General features: G+C 50.5%; 1 pseudogene; it reads left to right on the top strand.

Moving 5' to 3' along the window:
- Positions 1–8270: 8270 nt before the first annotated feature.
- Positions 8271–21724, top strand: LOC144947485 (E3 ubiquitin-protein ligase TRIM11-like; annotated as a pseudogene).
- The last annotated feature ends 1128 nt before the right edge of the window (positions 21725–22852 follow it).

Here is a 22852-nt window from a genome sequence, read left to right as displayed (position 1 = left end):
GACTTTTCACACGGGGGGGGGGGGGGGGGTGATATAATATGAGGATGCACCCGGGGGTAACTGGGCGATGGTGATAGGCTCTGCCGGCCTCAGCCCACAACCAATGGGACGTCGAGTCAGGGGCGTAGCCCTGGGGCTGTATAGCAACATCTAGAAGGTTCCAGGGGTGAGGCTTATGATTGGCTGCGTGGCATCACGTGAGCCAGGTGATATAAGGGGTGGAGAGAGACAGCTCGTGGTCAGTGTGGAGAGGTTCGAGGAGAGACCACGTCTGCGCCTCCGGCACGCCAGTGGCCACGTGGCAGGCCGGAAGCTGTCTCCCGAACACCATTAGCCAGCGGTGTGAGGGAGTGAGGAAAGCAAGCGAACGCCATGCTCGAGTAACGGGAGTAACGGGAAAAAGGAACCCAGAGAGCTGTGTAAATGAAGAACGAATAAAGACAAGACAAGAGATACGATATTGTCCGGAGTGGGTTTATTACACACATACTCCACACAACCCTGAAGAATGTTGTGGACGTCCCCAGACATTCCAGGCCAAAAGGAGTCACTCTTCAAGGAAGACAAAGCCTTCTGCACACCAAGGTGCATCAGCCGCACATGGGCAGCACTCACAACTTCACTCCGCAGGGCAGTCGGCACAACGATGCAGTGGCAATGCACTTCTGCATCCCACCACTGGGGACATAACCCCTGGACCCTTCATCATGCTCGCTGTACCGATGCGGCGACGCATTTTTGAAAGGGGAGCGTCCTCCGCCTGGAGGCACCCCTTCTCGTCGAGCGCAAGACCAATAGTGTTGTCACGCGCGACCGCCGCTACTGGTGGTTTGGCATCCACAGACACTACCATGGTGCAAGGCACTCTGTCACCCACCGGTTTTCAATGCCCGGCCCCAGTGAAACATGCACACAGGCCCTTTGGCAGCAACCAAGACAAGGCATCTGCGTTACAGTCGCGTGACCCCTTTCTGTAGGTGACTGTGTAGGAGTAATCCTGCAGAACCTCCAACCAGCGCGAGATCAACTTGCAGCATATATTGCAGGGCCGTGTGATCCGTACGTACCACAAAATGTGTACCGTAGAAGAAAGGATGGTACTGTGCATGAAATTCACAATGGCCAGCAACTCACGGTGTGTAACGCAATAGCGCTGCTCCGTGGAAGACAACACCCAGCTCGCATACGCGACCACACTTTCCACCCCATTTTCCACCTGTGACAACACGGCGCCTATTCTGGTGTCGCTGGTGTCCGTGTCCAGCACAAATGTCCAGCACAAATGGCGTATTCACGAGACCATCTCGAAACGAAACAAAAGCGGCCCCCTCTTCCCCACCGCACCGACATCTCTGACCCTTTGCAGTGAGAGCGTGGAGCGGTTTCGCAACTATCGCAAACCCGGGTACAAAGCGGCAGTAATATGACACAAACCCCACAAAACTGCAAACTTCACCCGCTGATGTGGAGGTTGGGCACGAGTGGCTTAAACTTCAAAGTTCACCGCCCGCATTTTGACAAACACCGAGCTCAATTGCTGTGAATGCTCTCGAAACGTGCGCCCAAAGATGATCACATCATCTAAATAAATCAAGCATTAATCGCATTGGAATCCCGGTAACACCATTTCCATCAGTCTTTAAAATATGGTAGGAGCCAAATTAAGTCCCATTGGAAGAGAGTTGAACTGAAAAAGCCCTTGTGGGGTGCGAAACGCTGTTTTTAGTTTGAAGCTTTCATCTAAGAGCAACTGCCAAAACCCTGACAGCAAATCCAAGGTGGAAAAAAGTTGCACACCCGACAAGGCATCCAATGAATCATCCATCCATGGGAGCGGAGAAGCATCAGCCACGGAGACCTTGTTCAACTTTCCAAAATCCACACAAAATCTCATACTCCCGTCCTTTTTCTAAATCAGAACAATGGGCACTCCCCATGGACTGGTGGATGGAGAAATAATGTCGGCGGCCAACATCTCGTCGACCGCCTGACGCACATGGTCCTTTTCTTTAGGACTAAACCGAAACGAATTTTCCCAGATGGGAGCGACATTGCCCATAACAATATGATGATGCATTAAGCACATTCGACAAATATCAAATTTACTCGGAGCAGGGCTCGCAACTCGCCCCTCTGCTCACTCGTCAAATCCGGGTTCTCCGAGCACAATGCATCCATCCACGACTCGTCCATCGTTGCTCCACGCTCCACCGAAACCCCAACATGAGCGGCCACTTCGCTGGTACCTTCACAACATGCGGCTGTCACGTGGGCCAAAACCGTACCTGCCTGCACAACCGCTGTACGCAACCCTGCATTCAAAACTTGGAGGAAGGATTCCTGATCCCCCCTTACAATAGTCTGGGACCCTACCAGCATGAGAACCTTAACAGCCCTGTTCGAGGGGGACAGGAGGACCCCCCCCCCCCCGCAGTAACTTCTCGGGTGAACTGCTTTTGCAATCACAATGGCACCTGGGGGAACTCGAACAGTCCCCCTCACTGGGGCCTGAACTGTAGCATTCACCATACTTAATTGAGTCGGGGCCGGCAAAAACGCTAAACAACCCTGGTCAATCAGTATTTTAAGGGACATTTTCTTTAAAAAATGAGTCCCCAACAGACAGGGCACAGCTAATGACTTTGAAACCAGCACCGGTCCTGTCATCTCGATATCACCAATCTGGACCATCGCATATATTTAGCCCATGATACCCAAACTCCCGCCATTAACAGCGACACAAGAACTACCAACAGGTCCCAATCAAGCCAATTTCAGTGGCAATGACCTATAAATCAACTCAGAAATCAGTGTGGCGGATGTGCCGGTATCTATCAGTACCCAGACTTCTACACCCTGCACCATCCCTACAACTGCGGATGATCCTGCCGCCGCCGCTACGACCCGATGCGCCAGTGCTGACCACTGCCCCAGATGCCGTGGCCATCCAGCACCCTCAAACCCCCGCATCTCATGTGCCGCGACATGATTAACCCCAGCGATGTGCGAACCCGACATGGTCTGTGATGAGAGATGCATGAGGTGACTGTGTAGGCCAGGTGTGTGATGCGCTGCGACTTGCCTTAGGGCTTGTTGGAGCGGAGGCCAGTGGGGTAGAGGACGGCGGAGACGTGACGAGCTGTCCCGGCTCGGTGCAGCATCCCTTGGAAACGTGGCCGGGCAGGCCACACTTGAAGCAGGTAATGGGCGTCTTCCACGTGGAAGAGGCGAACTTCCCTGGCTGTTTCTGCTCCTGCCACCATTCCACATCGGTCACCAACCACTGACTCTCCACCAGCAATACGGAGACCAGAGGGAGCTCCTTCTCCTCTGGCTTCTCGATCACCCCCGACTGTTCAGCGCATGCGTCTATCCCGACTTGCCGCCACAGATTACAATGCGCCTGGATGCAGCACGCTACCCTGATGAATGTCAAGTCATCATCTTCTGTGACGGGCAAATAAATCTCCATTTCTCGTGCCAACGCCAACAACCTTTCCAATACCAGGGAGTCCAACCCCGCATGGTCCATCTTAGGGTATGCAGCTTGGCCCAGCGACATTAGCGTGCTGCGGAAGGCGAGGGGCATCTCGACCTCCCCCCGTCTCCGCATGGCAAACTTATGTTGCACGTTGGACGGCAAGTCAAAAATAGCTGCCATCTACATGCACGTAGTCGCCAACGTTGCCCTGTCGGTAGGACTCACTTTCCTCTTTCTGCTAGCACCCAGTTGCACGCCCCTAGTGACCCACTGTATGGTACTGCACGGTGTGCGAGCCTCTGCGCCCTTATTGCCTTGTCTTACAGCACTTAGCACTACTCCGCTGTAGTGATCCATTTAACATCACTAAACATGTTGCAGAGCTGTGGTGTAGTGGTTAGCATGCTCTGCTACAAATCCAGCCAACACCAGTGATGCATTATCTGAACCTGTCCTGGGCCTTCTCTAGGTCGACGCAGCCTCAAATGAGTACCTGGGGTGGTGTGTAGTAAACATCACCACTGGGGAGACAGAGACGGCCGGGTGTGGAGCTGGCCACCCACCTCCTCGTGTACCATGCCAGCCTTCATGTGTGCTTGCTTACAGCACTTACCCAAAAAGTCTGTTAAGAACATACATGGGTATCTTTGTATGCTTCTGTATGGATGAATGTTGAACCTCTTTCACACCGTAAGTAGCCAACCGTGCTAGTTGGAGGTGTATGGATGTATGTGTAGTGTCTTGTAAAATCACTCAGACTGACACGTTGTAACAAGTCACCTGCTTACACTTTATTAACCTATTTCCGCACCAGTTGTAGGCGCTACTATCGCTATCTGTACGACCACTTCTGTTAACCATTTCCCACTCTTATTTTGTTACACCTCACTAACCTGCACACAGCAGCTCTCGCTCTCAGCAGCTCCGCACTCAAGGCTTCGCACACAGCGGCTCTCACACAGAGACTTGCACACAGCGGCGCTCACACAGTTTCTCCTACTCCACCGCTGCCCTCGCCTACGTTCCCTCAGACCCACTCACTCGTCCGTCCCGGGTGGGGGGATTAACCATCACCCGCCCGGCGACTCGTGAGGGTTGAGGTCCATTCCCGTATTTAGCGGCAGTGGCGAGACGTCTTCTCTCTCTGGTCCCCAGCAACACGAACTCCCGCTCCACTCTCAAGCGTGTCCTTATATCCCCCTTCCAATTGTCCAGCTCCTCCCTTGTGTCTCTTTAGGGCCAGACAGGCTGGCGCCTGCCAAGCCATCAATCACCCCTTATCGCACGTCTCCCTGGCAACACCTCCGGTGTCAGCGTGCAACCCCGGGCCGACCTGGTCTGCACCAGCTTCTCTCCCAAATTAGGTGGCGGTTTGCTCGTGCAACCTCATATTGCACACGCGCACGTGTTTGTCCTCGGTTGTACTTCGCCAACAGTGTGTGTCACGTACTTCACCACACTACATATGGATGAGCAAGAGCGAATACGGATGTTCAGTGAAGATTGGATGGTTTGTACACTGAGATACAAACATGGTCACCTACAGGCTATTCACAGCCATGGCTTGCATCAGTTCAGAACCAATTCTGGACCTCTCCTAGGTCGATTCCGCCTCAATGAGTACCTAATACGTCTCGCAAACAGCAGCAAAGCGGAAACAAAGGCAGCCTGCTGGATTTGCACGGTTCAATGACCGTGGAAGAATAGCAGGCGCATCTTACATATGACTAGTCGATGTTCAGAGGGCAGATCAGCTCCACGGTAGGTCCTGGTGTCAAGGATATGGGCTCGCATCCGCTGGTTCATCACTATGTAGTCCAGCAAATGTTCTTGCTTGGACCCGGCATGCATCTGTAATGGGTTCCGGAGACACTTGTAGAGGTAACTTCTTTATTACAATACAACACTCCAACAGTCCTGATACTCTGTTACAGCCTAGGTACACAGCCTAGGTGCACAACCTAGATACACTACTTTGGCTACGCTCTGGGGTCCTCCGGCTACAATTTCCCTAGGGGAGGCTACCTGACCCGACCCAGCTAAGGTGCTGGTCTGGACTCTGGCTTCCTCGGAACTCGCCCTTACAAGGACGTAGAGCCGGGAGTCCCAGAGTCCCACCACTGGCCCTCACAGCGTCTCGGCCCTTACAAGGACAAGCGGGACGAGGGGGTCCAGGGTCCTAAGCTGGCTGGCTGGCGGGTCTTGGGTCTTGAGCTGCGACTGGCCCCGATCGGCCAGGGAGCTGCCCTTTTATGCCTCGTCCACAACGAGGGGTGGGGTTGTGTGCGCCCCCAGATATCCCACAGAGCACGCACAGCCCCCCCCCCCCCGTTGGTGGCGCCAAGGGGCTTAACTGTCTGGGGTGCCTGGGATCCTAGCGCCTGGCGCCGAGGGCTTATCTGCCTAGGATCACAGAGCCCCCAGCAGCCCCTCCCCTCTTATGGCACTACACATTCATGATGTTGTGTGGATGCGCCGATGCCGGAAGAGCGTGTTGGTAATTATCCATCACTACACTATCACACACACACACACACGTGTACATCACTACACCATCACACACACACGAGTGTACATCACTACACTATCACACACACACACACGAGTGTACATCACTACACTATCACACACACACACGAGTGTACATCACTACACTATCACACACACACACACACGAATGTACATCACTACACTATCACACACACACGAGTGTACATCACTACACTATCACACACACACACGAGTGTACATCACGACACTAACACACACACACACACACGAGTGTACATCACTACACTATCACACACACACGAGTGTACATCACTACACTATCACACACACAGACGAGTGTACATCACTCCACTATCACACACACACACACACGAGTGTACATCCCTATACTACCACACAGACAAGAATGTACATCACTACACTATCACACACACAAACGAGTGTACATCACTAAACTATCACACACACACACGAGTACTCTTTGTTTTTTTTTCGGTAATGTCACGTAGGCAAAAAATAAAATAAATGAAAACAACTAAATTAAATCACGACGTTTTGGGCGCAACACAAGCGTCTTTCTTCAGGTGGGGACAACGTAGCGAAGGCACAACCGCTTAAGTGTGTCTAAGAGATGGCTGTGACGAGGAATTATATAGTCGTGGGGGATGGAGGGAGGGGAGGGGCCATGGTGAGTGTGTTGGCGGGCTGTGGACTGGGAAACCACGATATGAAGAACGGGGAGGGCGTTGGGAGGCAACGCATGGAGCTCAAACTGAAGCTTTGTGATGCAGGGGGCGGAAGTAGATAAGAAAGCTCAGATTAAGCATCCTTTTGTTATGCTGCCTGGGGGGCAAATTAGAAATGCACAAGATGAACACTAACTTGTTTTACACTTACTACCCAGGAACAAAAAATGTATTGCATAGTGTTATCTCAACCGGTCATGGGCCTCCTCTGGGTTAACTCTGCCTCGAATGAGTAGCTGGTGAAGTGTGCAAACCTCCCCACAGGGGAGACAAAGGCGGCCGGGCATGGTGTTGGCCAACCCCACCCCCTCGTGTGCCGTGCCGCCCTTCACAGGTGCTCACTGAAAGCACTTGCTCCTACAGTCTGTGAAAGGTTACGTGGGAGATCTTTGTATTTGTTGTACACACACAGAGACGCTACGGCAGTTTTGATATCCACGCTGCTGCTGCGATCCACTGCCACCCACGGGCACTACCGCACAGAGCGCCCCACCTCCTCGCATCTCGCAGAGGTTGGGCCTGGGTAGGGCTCGCATGGGTGGCCACCACCGTGCGTAGCAGGTGCTATAGGCTGCGGGGTTACGTGGCGGGCAGCAGATGGCAGGGCAGACAAATGCATCGCTGTACTGTACTTCTGTGCTCACGTCAGCTATGCCGCCTGCCTTCACCAACGTGCAGTGACCAGCGTGGTGAAGTATAGTCAAATATTTCCCACGACCCGCACAGTGTAGGGAGGCCCTCATCCAGCAGTGAATTGACAAAGTGCCCGTTACATGTCATCACTCCGAGAACTACGCATTACAACGTTGTACAATAATACTTATTATGAATTTCTCTATTGTAATGTACGTGCGTGTTAGTTCACGAGTGACATTGTTATAGTTGTGCTGTTGTTACACGGCTACTGTGATTATCGTTACTGCAGACGGACACTCGCCGACTCTGGACCCAAACTCGGCCTACAACAACCTCCAGATTTCCTCGGATCTCAGGATGTGTTATTTTCACGATAGTGATCATGTTCTTACAAAGTCCATTGTTGGCACTGGTTAAGGCCAACGACGCGAATCTACAGGTACATCTATACAGGTTTGTGTGATGCAGGGCTTGTTTTTACATTCTTTAAACGTCTGAGCACATTCCTTAGGGTGCCTCGTGAGGTTTGTAACCCCGTGTAAAGTAATTTACATCCTTGTTTCTTGTCTGTGTCGGAAGTGCAGGGGAAGAACAACTATCTAAACACAAAAAGCAGTTTTAGCCAACACAGTGCGTGACTGGAACGCGAAGTCTACACAGGTGAGCCTGGCAGCCGTGTGGAACATTGCAGGGTGCGTCTCAAGGTATTTAAAACTTAACTGCAGGTGAAGTCAAGTTCATTTCCTTGCTCGCCTCTGCCGTGTGAGCTGCGCACAGAACACACCTCGTCAATGATTTTCAACATCTCAAGAGATTATTAACATGAACCTATTTTTGTTAAAATATATATTTTCCGAGCGACAGGGAGCGACTAACTTTGGGTGCATTCTCGATTAATGGCGAGCGCAGCTCCCTCTGAGAACGTGGACCGTGAGTTGAGCTGCTCCATCTGCCTGGACACGTTTGACTGCCCCTCCACGCTGAGCTGCGGCCACTCGTTCTGCCTCCAGTGCCTGAAGGACGCCTGGAAGGAGACAGACTCCTACTGCTGCCCGCAGTGCCGCAAGACCTTCCCTCGACGACCCCAGCTGACCAGGAACGTGACACTCGCCAACCTCAGAGCAGCTGCGAGTGATTAAGACCATGGCTGCTGTTGTTTTCTGTGACCACTGCCCAGAAGGCAAGACGCCTGCAGTGAAGACTTGCCTCAAGTGTGAGATGTCCTTCTGCAAGGAGCACCTCGTGCCTCACCTGGAGAGAGTGAAGTTGAAGGACCACGTCCTGGTTTCACCAGATGTGAACCCTGAAGAACGCAAGTGCAAGAGGCACAAAGAGGAGCTCAAGTTCTTCTGCAAGCAAGACCTCAGCCTCGTGTGCAGGGACTGCACCATCGAAGGACACCACACGGGTCATAAGTTCATCACACTGGAGGATGAGCATCAGACACGGAAGGTGAGGCCCGCGTGGGTTGAGTTGGAGCAACTCATGACCTGAGCCCATTTCATTAAATCAAACCATCTCGATGGGATGATTCTCTCTCCACGCTCTTTTTCCTTTAAAGCTGACTTCCTTGGACTCTTTTCTGGTGGGCAGTTATAGAACGATCACTGTGGAGGGCTCCGTATGGAGTGGGGCTGAGAGAGAACCGGCATAGGAAGTTGAGTCTCCTCTGGTGGAATCGTCTGTTACAGAGTGGAGTCGGAGAGGAGACGCGAGCGGTGGAAGAGAAGAGAAAGAAGGCCGAGGCGTCCCTGGGACGGATGGAGGCCACTCGCAAGGACGTGCAGGTACCCTGTGACCTCCACCCTGCGTGGAGTCTGTGACTCTCTCCCTGTGAGGACAACTCCGTAGATTCAAGTGAACTTTGTTAGTCTTGAGTCAGTGTGTAATAGCTGTGCAGGATATTGCATTATCATGGCTATGGGTGCTTGAAATATAAATTATAAAAAAATGCAACGTTTTTGTAAAAAAGTTCATATCTCGTGAGACTGCACAGCACTTCGCAGATTAACTCCAATGGCTTGCAATGCGTGAGATAAAATAATGCAGTATGGAGCAACGACTGAATTGAATTAAAAACTAGAAATTAAACGAGTGAAAATGAAATAGAAGTAAATCGACTGTTAAATGCTAGAGATGGGGCATCAAGAGCGTGTAGGGAACGCTGGAAAAAATGTTGCTCTCATGACACGCACCCAACTCTCAAGCAGACATAACATAGAGTCTATGACTATTTAAAACTTTTTAAATTGAATTTGCACGAATAATGATGTTAAAAGTAATACATCTTAGTGCCTACATTTTATTGGTAGGGATAATTACGTAATTGTGTCTACTTTTGATATATCTTAAACGATATTGCTATGAGTCTGTTTGTGTTTTTGCATGCAGAAGTATCCATTGTAATGCAGGGCATAGATCAGCGGGTGATATTCATAATTTACAAAAGAACGTGGAGAATATTAGTAACAAAAACATATATGTAGATAAAACCTCTCCATCATTTATCTGCCTCTATAAAAGTCATGAGAAAAAATTTACACATCCCATCAGCCCCACGACGTGGCAGTACATCGTTTCAAAGGTATTGATTCGGTAAAAAGCAAACTCTCGACTAATTTCCACACCCAGTGTATCGGTATCAGAGTCAGTCTTGCTTGAAGTAAGGCTGATGTACTGCCCTATGTTTATAGGCAAGGACCCTTTTGTAATGATATGGGTTCTAGTTAGATGCCAAATTATATAATACACAACACAAACATAATCATTAGACTCGTGGAGAATATAACTATAAAATAAAATAAACAGAAATAATTTCAATTTAAAGCGTTCGTGACTGCAGGGATTCGTCTTCTTGGTGCTTTCGGTAAAGTCACGTAGAAGGAAAATAATAAAATAATACAAATAAAACATAATAAAATAATTCTCACGACGTTTCGGCCACAACGCAAGCAGCCGTCTTCAGGTGGAGAACAGGTCTGTCGAGAGACAGACAGACTCTGTCTACGTGACTTTACCGAAAGAACCAAGAAGAAGACGTAATTTTGTTACACATCTGTCTCTTCACCTAATACATAACTTAATAAACATCCCATCCGCTCCACAGTCTTATGGGAGTGCATCATTTTAGCAGCATTGATTCTGTAGAGGAAACACTGGAATTTTTTATGCATCAAATAATTATTCGTCTGACTAAGATTCATATCATAGAGGGTTCTTCTCTATAACATCTAGCAGTTCACCTGCATTGATTCAAGCGAGTCTGACTCTGCTGATGAGACACTGCATGCCAAAATCTGTCCGTAGTTTGTTTGCACTGAATGAATACAGTTATGCTAGAATGATAAATCCCAAAAGGCCGTCGGGCCAATAGATTGTGTACAAAATCCGTTTATTGTTGATGTGGAGAGACAGGTCTATGAGGAAGGCGACTTGTGTGCTTATGTATTTTGTAAATAATTTACAGATCCTCACCAATACACTTTTGGATGAAGGCTTCCCCACATTGTGTTGATCATTGAGGCTCGTTGGTCATACTTAGTGGTGCGGATCAGTGCGAATTGCTGAAGGTAAAATCCAGAACTGGTTCATATCTCACTCATCATGCAGCTCTCTAATCGTTTGGAGGGTGGGGAGGAAGCCCAGCCTAGGGTGAGAGGCAAGTACATTCCAGTAATGTGAGGTAGTAGCAGCAGCATGGAAGTTTTAATGATGGATTTTTTTTAATGAATAGCGAAATAATTTTGAAGTTGTGACTGAGAATTTGCGGAGTTTTAAGGTCCTTACATATGTAACCACTCCAGGAGACATTGCTCTTGTGATGATATTTATTGACGACACGTTCACGTGACAGGCGAAGACCCCGACTCCAACAGCAGCCTCGAGCATCTCCTCTCGACCCCTTTTATCCCCAGCGTGGCCATCCCTTTACCCTTGGCCATGCCCCTTCTCTAGAACCTTCTCGATGGTTCTCAGCCCCTGATCCACACCCGCTCCCTTCTATCACTTGGCCACAGCCCCTATTCTAGATCATTCTCGTAGACCCGAGATCGTTTCCCTGTCTGTCCATAAACCCGCCATTACCCCCTGTGGCCCCTAGTCTCTTGCCATGCTAATTCCCCTGTCATTACCCCCTGTGCCCACTATGTCAATTAACCTGTCATTACCCTTTGTGGCCCTAAAGTCTCTTCCTTTGCTAATTCCCCTGTCATTACCCCCTGTGACCGCTAGTCCCCTGTACTGTTTTTACACATATTTGGCAGTTTTGTTCAAAAGGACGTTAAGGATGAAGGTATCCAGGGGGTACAAATTAGAGGTGATACAGAGGCATCAAGGTCAAAGTGGGCGGCCAGGTGGTATAACGGAACAAGAGGCTAGGCGGTCGATGATTTTACAGGAGTCAAAGATGGGGAGGATGGCAGTTTGGACTATATCATTACTGGTCATATGATCAATGTGAAGAACAAGATAACACCTAGATACTTTAAGTTATTGACCTGTTCAATGAGAGTCCAACGACAATGTCGAGGCAGGGAAAACTAGGTTTGAGTATCCAGAAAACAATGTGACTTTGGTCTTTACAGAATGGTATATAAGTTGATAGAATCTATCGCACGCTCCTTGCAGGATTCCATGGCCCAGACCAAGGCTCGCATCTCAGGCGAGTTCACCCACATGAGGGCGACGCTAGATGAGGACGAGAGGGCAGCTCTGAACCACGTGGACATGAAGGGACGTGAGCTGCTGTCCCAGATCGAGGAGAACATCGCTCATTACGAGCGCGAGATCAGCGACCTCCAGGCAGCAGCCACGCGCCTGCACGCTCTGCAGGAGGAGAGGGACTTGCTCACGTTCCTGCAGGTAGAACACTCACAGAGCCAGGGCGAGTGCCCCATTTCGTGTATATTCGCTGCATTTTTTAAAACGCAGCACATGCGATGCAACTCAATGCACAGGATAACGCATCTTGCATTGTCAATACAATGTATAGCCCATGTGTTCTGAAATTAAATTGAGAATGAAGTCCACCAACGTGGATTTGTATATCCTGATACAAATATAAATTACTGCTGAAATTCCAATTAATAAATGAACGACTAACCCTCGAGTTAATTGGTTGGTAATGTATGCAGACGTTGTCATTTAAAACTGTAACGGTATAGTCCTATAATATACAACAGACTTAGGCTACTTGACACTATATTTTAATTATTCATATAACCAAAGGTTACGCTGAAAATAGAAGTGCTTTTAACTTCAGGAATTCCACGGGGCGTTTTTTCAGCACTGACTGCTGACGAGTCCAATGTGGAGATTGCCTGCTTCAACAAATGTCCACCCTGTTCAACTATCGACTCTGCTAACGCGACGCTCTGGGTGTAATTCACCCTCACAGTGCGTATTTATTTTGAATGTTGGTTCACAATCACTGCGATATTGAGTGCCACGGACTCCTCTTGCCCATGACATCAGGTACCGAGTGGCAACGGTTTGGGAGGCCACACCTTGCTGATGAGAACCATCGAGTCCGAACGAGTCCGCGGCTTTGTCTTGTTGACAACCAACAACACTGGGATTTGCGAATGGCTGAGCGCAGCCCAGATCATCGCGTCTACCAGTCACCGTGTGGTTAACGTGGCTGGAGGTGAACTGACTCGCGCCCCCTGTGTCTGACTCCTGCAGATTCACCTGATGGAGACAACCCGGTATGAACTCATGAAGTCACACAGATTAACACACAGGGTGACCTTCTTGGTTCTTTCGGTAAAGTCACGTAGAAGGGAAATAATAAAATAATAAAAATAAAACATAATAAAATACAATTCTCACGACATTCCGGCCACAACGCAAGCGGCCGTTCTCAGGTGAAGAACAGGGCTGTCGGAAAGACAGCGTCTGAATGAACACCACCAAGCTTAGCAGCGTATATTTAAGCTGGGTTAGAGGAGGAGGGTGCCTTGACAAAGGAATTTGCATATCAACAGAGGAATTTAGCATATTTATGGTAAATGCAGATATGGGATTAGTCATTACTTGTGAAATGTTCTTCACCTGAGGACGGCTGCTTGCGTTGTGGCCGAAAACGTCGTGAGAATTGTATTTTATTATGATTTATTTTTTATTATTTTATTATATCCCTTCTACGTGACTTTACCGAAAAAACCAAAAAGATGAATCCCTGCAGTCACGAAAGCTTTAAATCGACACGGGGTGACGTCGTGTGTGGGACATGGGCTTCGTGATGATGATGTGTGTGATGATGATGATGTGGGGTATGATCCTGTGAGTGATGGTGTATGTTGATGCTGGGTGATGATGTTGTGCGTAATGATGATAATGTGTGGTATGATGCTGTGTGAGATGATAGTGTATTATGGGACCTTTTTGCCAGTATCAAAGTATGAAAAATAAGAATAGGTTTTACCCTTTCTGGCAATTAAACAGGTGTTAAGATCTACACTATGGGAACCTCATTTGCCAGTAAAAATATGATAATTGGTTCTTTACCCTTCTATCTGGCAACAAAACTGACACCTTTTTACAAGGAGTCATGTTTGCATAGACCGCAATACCTGCAGTCATAATACAAACAAAAGAACATAACTCTGATAATGTGCTCTGTCCTTGAAGTTGATTGATCCACACCCGAGACAGCTTTCCTTAGAGCCTAGTCTCATATGGGTTGGACCAGATGACGCCAAAAGGCGCACAACTCAAAGACAATGCACCATCAGAGTATGAGAGCTCGGGGCAAGCATCTACACTATGGGAACCTCATTTGCCAGTAAAAATATGATAATTGGTTCTTTACCCTTCTATCTGGCAACAAAACTGACACCTTTTTACAAGGAGTCATGTTTGCATAGACCGCAATACCTGCAGTCATAATACAAACAAAAGAACATAACTCTGATAATGTGCTCTGTCCTTGAAGTTGATTGATCCACACCCGAGACAGCTTTCCTTAGAGCCTAGTCTCATATGGGTTGGACCAGATGACGCCAAAAGGCGCACAACTCAAAGACAATGCACCATCAGAGTATGAGAGCTCGGGGCAAGCATCTACACTATGGGAACCTCATTTGCCAGTAAAAATATGATAATTGGTTCTTTACCCTTCTATCTGGCAACAAAACTGACACCTTTTTACAAGGAGTCATGTTTGCATAGACCGCAATACCTGCAGTCATAATACAAACAAAAGAACATAACTCTGATAATGTGCTCTGTCCTTGAAGTTGATTGATCCACACCCGAGACAGCTTTCCTTAGAGCCTAGTCTCATATGGGTTGGACCAGATGACGAGTTGTGCGCCTTTTGGCGTCATCTGGTCCAACCCATATGAGACTAGGCTCTAAGGAAAGCTGTCTCGGGTGTGGATCAATCAACTTCAAGGACAGAGCACATTATCAGAGTTATGTTCTTTTGTTTGTATTATGACTGCAGGTATTGCGGTCTATGCAAACATGACTCCTTGTAAAAAGGTGTCAGTTTTGTTGCCAGATAGAAGGGTAAAGAACCAATTATCATATTTTTACTGGCAAATGAGGTTCCCATAGTGTAGATGCTTGCCCCGAGCTCTCATACTCTGATGGTGCATTGTCTTTGAGTTGTGCGCCTTTTGGCGTCATCTGGTCCAACCCATATGAGACTAGGCTCTAAGGAAAGCTGTCTCGGGTGTGGATCAATCAACTTCAAGGACAGAGCACATTATCAGAGTTATGTTCTTTTGTTTGTATTATGACTGCAGGTATTGCGGTCTATGCAAACATGACTCCTTGTAAAAAGGTGTCAGTTTTGTTGCCAGATAGAAGGGTAAAGAACCAATTATCATATTTTTACTGGCAAATGAGGTTCCCATAGTGTAGATGCTTGCCCCGAGCTCTCATACTCTGATGGTGCATTGTCTTTGAGTTGTGCGCCTTTTGGCGTCATCTGGTCCAACCCATATGAGACTAGGCTCTAAGGAAAGCTGTCTCGGGTGTGGATCAATCAACTTCAAGGACAGAGCACATTATCAGAGTTATGTTCTTTTGTTTGTATTATGACTGCAGGTATTGCGGTCTATGCAAACATGACTCCTTGTAAAAAGGTGTCAGTTTTGTTGCCAGATAGAAGGGTAAAGAACCAATTATCATATTTTTACTGGCAAATGAGGTTCCCATAGTGTAGATGCTTGCCCCGAGCTCTCATACTCTGATGGTGCATTGTCTTTGAGTTGTGCGCCTTTTGGCGTCATCTGGTCCAACCCATATGAGACTAGGCTCTAAGGAAAGCTGTCTCGGGTGTGGATCAATCAACTTCAAGGACAGAGCACATTATCAGAGTTATGTTCTTTTGTTTGTATTATGACTGCAGGTATTGCGGTCTATGCAAACATGACTCCTTGTAAAAAGGTGTCAGTTTTGTTGCCAGATAGAAGGGTAAAGAACCAATTATCATATTTTTACTGGCAAATGAGGTTCCCATAGTGTAGATGCTTGCCCCGAGCTCTCATACTCTGATGGTGCATTGTCTTTGAGTTGTGCGCCTTTTGGCGTCATCTGGTCCAACCCATATGAGACTAGGCTCTAAGGAAAGCTGTCTCGGGTGTGGATCAATCAACTTCAAGGACAGAGCACATTATCAGAGTTATGTTCTTTTGTTTGTATTATGACTGCAGGTATTGCGGTCTATGCAAACATGACTCCTTGTAAAAAGGTGTCAGTTTTGTTGCCAGATAGAAGGGTAAAGAACCAATTATCATATTTTTACTGGCAAATGAGGTTCCCATAGTGTAGATGCTTGCCCCGAGCTCTCATACTCTGATGGTGCATTGTCTTTGAGTTGTGCGCCTTTTGGCGTCATCTGGTCCAACCCATATGAGACTAGGCTCTAAGGAAAGCTGTCTCGGGTGTGGATCAATCAACTTCAAGGACAGAGCACATTATCAGAGTTATGTTCTTTTGTTTGTATTATGACTGCAGGTATTGCGGTCTATGCAAACATGACTCCTTGTAAAAAGGTGTCAGTTTTGTTGCCAGATAGAAGGGTAAAGAACCAATTATCATATTTTTACTGGCAAATGAGGTTCCCATAGTGTAGATGCTTGCCCCGAGCTCTCATACTCTGATGGTGCATTGTCTTTGAGTTGTGCGCCTTTTGGCGTCATCTGGTCCAACCCATATGAGACTAGGCTCTAAGGAAAGCTGTCTCGGGTGTGGATCAATCAACTTCAAGGACAGAGCACATTATCAGAGTTATGTTCTTTTGTTTGTATTATGACTGCAGGTATTGCGGTCTATGCAAACATGACTCCTTGTAAAAAGGTGTCAGTTTTGTTGCCAGATAGAAGGGTAAAGAACCAATTATCAGGTGTTAAGATGTTAAAACAGCAATAGATACCTTTGACAAGGAATCAAGTCTACATTCACCACAGGTACTTGTGATGAACCTACAAACAAACATGTTCACTGTTCGCCTTTTGGCGTTCTCTGGTCTTACACTGGTGAGACTCGGCCATAAAGAAGGCCGTCTCTGTTCTAGGCCGATCAGTTTCAAAGACATTGCATCATATATAATTATCAGATCATGTTTGTTTGCATGTTCACCACAAGTAGGTGTGGTTAATGCAGATCTGATTTCTTACAAAAGGTATCTATTTGGTATTTGAACATCAGAGCACCTAGTTTTTTGCCAGAAAAGGGCAAAACTTATTCTTCTGTTTCATAAGATTGTAATAAAAGACTCCGTCAGGCACTGCTGGTCTCTGTTAGTCTTTTATTGGGTTCTTTCTCCGCACCCTGCGGTCCTGTCCGCGGACCAGCGTCGTCTCGCACGCTGCCCCGCACGTGCTCCCTTGGCAGCTCCTTTACTCTTCCTCACATCCCGCTGGTCCTGACAAGGGACCAGCGTCTCCTCGCGCGTGCCCGCGCACGCTCCTCCGTTAGCTCCTCCACTCCCGCACTCCGCACACCGCTGGCCGACGGGGTGCTGAAGGTCCTTCGGCCACGTGGCCGATGGCGCGGATCTCCTCTCACCACCCAACGTGGCTCAGTCTCTTAACTCCCGCAACTCCCCCGATCTCTTCCGGGCTCCCACTTATATCCTCTCCCCCACGTGACCCTGACTCCTCCCCTTCCGGATCGTCAGATCCGGCCTTCCCATACTGCCCTGCTGGCTCCACCCCCATTCTACTCGCTTCCCATTGGAGCCGAGGTGAACGGCGGCCCCTCCCACATGCCTCCCATACCGGGCTCTGTCCCCAAATACTCCGGGCCATGTGATTGAGCCAGAGCCCCAGCAGCAAACCCCATTTACTACACTCGCATTACATGACCCCCCCCTGATGAAAAAGCCAGCCGTCCTGGCTGCAATAGGATAAAATAATGCGAGCGACGGCATCACAATCAGGAATCACACCAGACACAATGGAGAGTACAACGACAACACAATTAACGAAAGGGAAGGGATTTGGAATAAGTGCGGGTCGCCGGCCTGTCCTTCACAAGAGGTGGTACCCTCGAAGGTCGCAGTCCCGACAGGGTTTTAGGAGCGGCGGAACCGGAACCATCCGCAGCTGGTGGAAGCCTGTCCGTCCCAGCACCCCGTTCCCCAGAGAGGTCCGTAATCGGGGCCCCCTGCAACTGCAACCGCGGCAGGGTTGGAGGGGCAGCGGGGCCAAGTGTCCCCGTCGCCGTGGTAGGCCCACCCGGTGCAGGAATCCATATGTCCGGCAGGATCACCGCCGGGCCGTCTGACATGATTGAGTCTCCGGCGTTGATGGCGCATCCCTGGTCGGGGACTCCGGGCGAAGAGGCGGATGAGGGCGACTCCGGCAGTCACGCGCGAAATATCCAAGACGTCCACAGCGGTAACACGCTAAGTCGGCCTGCCGCCCGGCTCCCTCGGCGTCCCGGCGATCCGTCGGCGGTGGCCCGGAGCGCGACACCAGTCCCCCTCGAGGAACCCACTGGGCCGCTGCCGCAGTGAGATCACCAGGCCCCCTCTCGTCCGGGACGAAGACGGCCTTCGACGGTGTCCACCCGACGGCGTCACCCTCCACGGTCGGGCTCCCCGTCCAGGCAGTCATCTGCGCCCAACAGCACAAGTTGAACTGCGTGTCGAGGCACTTGGCAGCCATCCGGGAGGTCAGCTGCTCGTGGCCGCACACAGGCAGTGGAATGCCCAGGTCCTTGGACAGCTCCAACATCTTACCCAGTATCAAGGGCTCCAACAAGTCGGGCTCGGTCTCGGGATACGCGGCCATGGCCAGCGCAATCACAGCACCCCGGAAGGCCACAGGCGATTCCTTCGGCGCCCGTTGCCTCTGGACAAATCTGCTATGTGCATCGTCCGGAGGCTCGTACGCTTCCGCCATCTCGTTGAATGCCCCTTTCAGCGTCGCCTTCTTCGCGGCCGCGATGGAGCGGAAGAATTTCAAAGACTTGTCGTCCAGGAGCATCGGCAAAACCTCCAAGGCCTCCGCATCCGTCCACTTGGCGGATCGGACAGCCGACTCAAAACGCCAAGCGAATGCGCTCCAATCTCCTCCAACTGTGAATTCTTTAATCATCGTCAGGCGGTGGCTGCGAGTCCCCGAGCTGCTGTCATCCGAAGCAGGCGCCCCACGTGGCGGTGACAAGATGACAGCTTCCCGCCGTTCAGTCGTAACCACACCCAAGATGGCGGCGTCCTGCCGCGTGTCGGGAAGGGCGGGAAGCCTCGTAGAGGCCCCAATGGTGGATGGCTCGGCCCCACCCGAAGGTTCCCCGCGTGGAGGCCCGACGCGTGGCTGTCCTGGCATCGTCGCTGGCGCGACCAGGGTGACCAAATCTCGCAGAACGGCCCGCAGCGATTCAAGCTGTTCAGCCACGTGCTGCCAGCCGTCCTCGGCGCCCGTTGACGCAGACGGCCCGACCACCGCTACGACATCTTGTACCCCTGTCGTGTCACTCGCCGCCGCTTCGCCCGCGCCCTCCATGGTCAGAACCGCCACCACTGGAGGAAGGTCCTCTTCGTCTTCTGAAGATGGCGTAGGTATATTATTTTTCTTGAGATGTTTTGACATCTCGAAGCACTTCTGACCTCAGTGTAATAAAAGACTCCGTCAGGCACTGCTGGTCTCTGTTAGTCTTTTATTGGGTTCTTTCTCCGCACCCTGCGGTCCTGTCCGTGGACCAGCGTCGTCTCGCGCGCTGCCCCCCACGCGCTCCCTTGTCAGCTCCTCTACTCTTCCTCACACCCCGTTGGTCCTGACAAGGGACCATTGTATCCTCGGGCGCGCCCACGCACACTCCTTCGTTAGCTCCTCCACTCCCGCACTCCGCACACCGCTGGCCGACGGCGTGCTGAAGGTCCTTCGGCCACGTGGCCAATGGCACGGATCTCCTCTCACCACCCAACGTGGCTCAGCTTCTTAACTCCTGCAACTCCCCCGATCTCTCCCACTTATATCCTCTCCCCCACGTGACCCTGACTCCTCCCCTTCCGGATCGTCAGATCCAGCCTTCCCATACTGCCCTGCTGGCCCCACCCCCATTCCACTCGCTTCCCATTGGAGCTGAGGTGAACGGCGGCCCCTCCCACACGCCCCTCATACCGGGCTCCGCCCCCCAATACCCCGGGCCGTGTGATTGGGCCAGAGCCCAGCAGCAAATCCCATTTACGCTCGCATTACAAGATGATGCTGTGTAAAACACGGGTTGTGTGATGCTGCTGTGTGTGATGATGCTGTATGTGATGCTGCTGTTTGTGTTGGTGCTGTATAAGACACGGGCTGTGTGAGTCACTGCTGGTTCTGGTCTCACAGGAGAGACGCTCAGAAGGGATCGCCACCCTCATCTCCCAGTGAAGAAGACATCGCCTCAATCAGCGCCCTGCAGGGAGCTGTGGTCAACCTTCTGGCATTCATGTGTGAGTTCCACGGACTCTTGCTACGTGTGCATCTGTTATTGTGTGTGTAATTGTGCTTGTACATGTATGTTGCAGAGCGGTAGTGTAGTGCTTAGTGAGCTTTGCTACGAACCTGGCGTCCCGAGTGTGAATCCCGCTCAAGGCCAACACCAGTGATGGGTTATCTGGACTGGTCCTGGACCTCCCGTAGGTCGACTCACCCTCAAATGAGTACCTGGTGTGGTGTGTAAACATCACCACTGGTGAGACAAAGGCGGCCTGACGTGGTGCTGGCAACTCACCCCCTCGTGTGCACACTAAAAGCACTTGCTCCTACAGTCTGTGAAAGGTTATATGGGAGATCTTTGTATTTGTTGTACACACACAGATGCTACGTGGTGTTGATATCCACGCTGCTGCTGCTGCTGCGATCCACTGCCACCCACGGGCGTTACCGCACAGAGCGCCCGCAGTGCGCCCCACCTCCTCGCATCTCACAAAGCCCAGCAGGAGGTGGGCCTGGGTAGGGATCACACGTGCGGCCACCACCGTGCGTAGCAGGTGCTATAGGCGGTGGGGCTACGTAGTGGGCAGCAGACGGCAGTGCAGACAAACGCACCGCTGTACTGTACTTCTGTGCTCTCGACAGCTGTGCCACCTGTCTTCGCCAACATGCGTTGACCGGCGTGGTGAAACATGGTCAAATATCCCCCACGACCCACACGGTATAGGGCAGCCCTCATTCAGCAGTGGATTGACAAAGTGCCCGTCACATCTTATCACACCGATAACTACGCATTACAACGTTGTATAAAAATGCTCATTATGAATTGCTCTATTGTAATGTACGTGCGTGTTTGTGCACGAGTGCTATTGTTATAGTTGTGCTGTTGTTACACGGGTACTGTGATTATCTTTACTGCAGACGGACGCTCACCGACTCTGGACCCAAACTCGGCCCACAACAACCTCCAGATTTCCTCGGATCTCAGGACGGTGATGCTGACCGCTGTCTTCCAGGGTCGCCCCGATCACCCACACCGCTTTGATGACTATACACAAGCCCTGTGCTCCGAGAGCTTCTCGTCCGGTCAGCACTACTGGGAGGTGGACGTGGGGAGTGCGGCGGGGGACTGGGACGTTGGAGTCGCGTACAGGACGATCGCACGGGAAGGGCATGGTGACGAGTGCAGCCTGGGACAAAACGACTCATCCTGGGTTTTATGTAAAATTAACAACAGCTGCTATGTGTGGCATAGTGGTGTGGAGACTTCAGTGCCGGTGAGGGATCCTCCCCGGAGAGTCGGGTGTCACCTGAACTGGGAGGCGGGGCTGCTGTCGTTTTACTGCGCTGACTCCATGGAGCTGCTGCACTCCATTCACCACTCGTTTAGTCAACCTCTCTACCCTGGACTGTATGTGTATGGTGATGATGGTGATTCCGTGAAGATTCTGGATCTGAGTCGTGCGTCCTGAGAGCACGGAGTGTGAGCAGCGCAGAGAAACGGGCACAACGCACAGACTCGTGCACACAAAGACACAGATCCCCCGTGTAGCCTTAAGAGAATGTTGGGGCAAGTGCTGGTAGGGAGCACATATGAAGGCCGACACGGCACTCGAGGGTTGGATGGCTAACAGCACGCGTGGCTTCCTTTGTCTCCCCAGTGGTGATGTTTACACACCGCACCAGGAACTTATTTGACGCTGAGTCGACCCAGGGGAGGCCCATGACCCGTTCACCAACACCTAGGAAGGCCGTGCCAGCCTTCCTAGGTAGTCGTGAACATCACTTGCCCCAACAGTCTGTTAAGGCTGCACGGGGGAATTTTGTCTTTGGGTGAGTGGGTTGGTGTGTGTATGCCTTTCTTCGTGTCCTTGTTATTGTGTCTTTGTGTCTGTGTGTGTCTTTGTGTATTTCTGGACATGGTGCTTGACACCCACCCCCTGTGTGCCACAGTGCCGGCCTTGAAAGTTGTTATTCGCTTCTTACAGCATTTGCCCCAACAGTCTGTTCATGGCTACACGGGCGATCTTTGTCTTTAGTGTATAGAGGGGCATGTGTGTAGTGTGGGGTGGAGCGGTGGTGCAGTGGTTAGCGCACTGGTGGGGGGTGGGGGGGAGTGGGGGGAGCCAAGGTTCTCTCTGACCCTATCGTCCCTCGCACCGCACCGCACGCCGCGTGGCGCTCAACGCCGAAAGGGCGGAGTTCCACTGCGGGCGCGCTGTGAACACGCGTCACGTGACGCTACGGAGTGACGCGCGCCGTCCCCTAGCTGTCACTCACTCGTTCGGCGATAAACCAGGGGTGGGAATTTTTGTTATAAGCAGGGGTCGAGTGACTCCCTCCTCACCCCCAACCCAAACTAGTTTTATTTTACAGGGCATAGAGAGTGAGAAACCACCCCTTGTAGTAGGAGGAGGTCTTTTGCCACCAATATTATTCATAATAAAGGTTTGTTTTGATAAATATTGTAATTATCTGCTCTCTGACTTAGACTTGTATATGCAGCCATAACCTTAAATTCATGGGAATACGCCTCCCACTGCCGACAAAAATGGGAATTGTCTTTTGTGTTATTCAATGGAGAGAGACACTGCAAACTC

The sequence above is a fragment of the Lampetra fluviatilis genome, chromosome 45 (genome assembly GCF_964198595.1).
Source record: "Lampetra fluviatilis chromosome 45, kcLamFluv1.1, whole genome shotgun sequence".
Classification (NCBI taxonomy): domain Eukaryota; kingdom Metazoa; phylum Chordata; class Hyperoartia; order Petromyzontiformes; family Petromyzontidae; genus Lampetra; species Lampetra fluviatilis.
The sequence above is the reverse complement of the archived record's forward strand: the minus strand, read 5'-3'. Positions and strand labels throughout refer to the sequence as shown.